This window comes from Hippocampus comes, unplaced genomic scaffold (assembly GCF_001891065.2).
Source record: "Hippocampus comes isolate QL1 unplaced genomic scaffold, H_comes_QL1_v1.1 scaffold463, whole genome shotgun sequence".
NCBI classification, from domain to species: domain Eukaryota; kingdom Metazoa; phylum Chordata; class Actinopteri; order Syngnathiformes; family Syngnathidae; genus Hippocampus; species Hippocampus comes.
This window is the reverse complement of record NW_017806181.1, coordinates 464243-466828: the sequence shown is the minus strand read 5'-3', so window position 1 is coordinate 466828 and position 2586 is coordinate 464243. Positions and strand designations below refer to the sequence as shown.

General features: G+C 43.8%; 1 long non-coding RNA gene across 1 annotated transcript; it reads right to left on the bottom strand.

The window, feature by feature from the left end:
• Positions 1 to 2237: 2237 nt before the first annotated feature.
• On the bottom strand, positions 2238 to 2586 carry LOC109506795 (uncharacterized). Its single transcript, XR_002166358.1, has 2 exons — positions 2476 to 2586; positions 2238 to 2393 (listed from the first exon to the last, which is right to left on the bottom strand). It is a non-coding gene; the product is annotated as an uncharacterized LOC109506795 (long non-coding RNA).

The following is a 2586-nucleotide window of genomic DNA, read 5'->3' as shown; positions in this document are numbered from 1 at the left end:
TTTGTGATATCCTCGCTTGCTTTTCAGTTTTGATGTATTATTTTCAATTTCCGTAGTTTCATTGAAGTAATCACTAGTGTACGTTTTTCGGAGGCGGTCTTGAACGCCTCTCGAGTCGAACGGAAGAAGGCACGGAGACAGACAAAGACGTACCTGTATTTGTTGAGACTGTTTTTAAAAATTAACACCACACACAGCTCTCCTTTTTTCGGAGCTGCAACACAAACGTATTTGATAAAGCAGCGACACAGTTCACTGAACCAACAGCAAGTTATAACATTGGAAGCATGTCTCCAGGAAGGAGCCATCTTGGAGTCGGCGTATTACCGTAATGACCACACAAAAGACGCACCGGATTTTAAGGCGCTCGGTGAGCTTTTAAGAAAATGGAAGACTTTTTGGTGCGCCCAATAGTGCGGAAAATACGGTAACTAAGACAGGGATGAGATTTTTCCGCTTTTTGGCGGAATTCCACTTTTTTTCGAGTCAAAATGGACCTATTTTATATTGTTCCAAATCCGTAAAAAAATTCTGGGGCGGGGGGTCCGGACTTGTCTTCGGCAGATTCGGGGCTCGTAATGTTTACAAGTAACGTTTGCAAGCATCCATTTTGAATCCCGTTTTTTATCGCGAAGCGTTAGTTTGTCATTACTTCCTATATGGGCTAAAACCAATGTCTTACTTGTTGTGATTGGTCGCTATATCGGAAAATGCAAATCACAACCAATCCGTGTTCGCCTTCCTAAACCCCTTTCTCTCAAATGCCGAATGTTATCGAGACACGTGACGAAGCTAAAGTGCGTCAGATAGATGCAGATCTGAAAAACACGTTTCGATGGGACTGGTTGAATAGAAAGCTGACGGTGTCCCCAGTAGGAAACAGTAAAGAGGAACCATTGTGCTTGTGTCGGATTTGGTGAAAAAGCTCGATGTCGCCGTGAAAGGTCTGTGTACAGTGTGTGACGATGTCATTCTATACGGATCGAGAGGACGGAAAGCTTTACAGAGTCACGCAACCTCGGTGAAACACCGAAAACAGACATTTCTACTGAAAAGTAACGACTCGATTTTCGACAGCCTGGAGCATGTGTCAAAACAAGAGGAGTTGGCTAAAAAGAGAGTGGAAAAAGACGGACAGGACCAACAAGCTTTTAGCGCTTGCTAAAAAGCTTAAAATGAAGAGAAAATCAAGTATTGTACCTCATGAAACTGTATATTGTTCTATATACTGTAAATAGACATCCACTTTATATCATAAAATACATTCATAACCCATATATCGTAAACAGTGTGGGACTTGACTATCACTGTATGAGGTACGAATCGACAGCTTTTTATCACATTTACACAACACTTTATGAATACAAGTAATGAACAAATCTCAAATATGGCAGGGAATGTGTTGCCTTTTTTAGTTTTGATTTTGAGCAGCAAATTTGAAGTGACATATTGGTGCTCACCAGGAATGCATAAGCAAAATTGCACAAATTTTCACTTGAAAGAATAGTGGCAATCTTGGCATTTTTTTTTCTGTTCAACTTTCAAATAGTGTGTCAATTCAATACCCTTCATCTTCAGCGTGTTTAGTGCCACTTTTGTAAGTAACCGCGCCCCCGTCCAGGCCACGCCCCTTTCCGCTTTTTTCATCACTCGCCATTGCCATCACTGGAGTAGAGTTCGGGTGTGTTTTTTTTTTTTTTAACCTCTCCCTCCCTCGCGGTATCCTTTCGAAACTAAGATCTCGGGGCGCTTTACATAGCGAGTACCGACAGGCCCTTTGCACTGTAACCCGTGTCTGTCGTTGTTTTACATTCTTGTGCAGAGCGTGTCTGTTAAGTGATGTCTCGTTGCACGGAAACGTGTAATGACAAGAAAGCAATTCAGCATTCATTCAACATTCATTTAATCAAGAATTTAAAAATCAATAAATGAATCAATAAAATGTGGTCGTTTTTAAATTTTTCAATGACTATTTGATCAGTCCGGCCCTCGGCTTGCGGCAAAATTTTTGATCTGGCCCTCCGTCCATTTGACAACCGTGCTCTAACTGCTCGCCTGGACCTTGTTCACAATGCTCCTGGCCTGGCTGGCGCTCTCCATGATCACCCGCATCTCCTGCGCACAATGCAAAGGCATGCTCGAGATCATTATCTGTGCTATGATGTCATTTGAAATCAGTTGAGTGATTATGTAGAGTTGATTTGCCAAATGGTGGACTCAATGAACTGGAGTCCAAGTCCATGTCGTCTCCATCTCAGGACTTTTTTTTTTTTTGAACACAGTGGGACAAACGCACCCCAAGCTCACTGGAGACCCTTGGGACGGTGGCAATGATGGTGGTTTTCGTCCCACCACCCAGCGAGTCTCGCAGGAAGCGCGTCAGCTTGGACCCTCTACAGGAATTTGGTCAACAATGAGGTCAGCTCCACCATTGACATCTGTTGTCGGGTGTGTGTGTGTGTGGGGGTGCTGCACCTGTACGGGATGTGAGTTCTCCTGTTTGCCAGAGCGGTAATGACGCGGCCCAGCGCCACGAGCGACTTATTGATATCTCTCTCCTCCTTTGGCACCCGTTTGCGCCCGAAG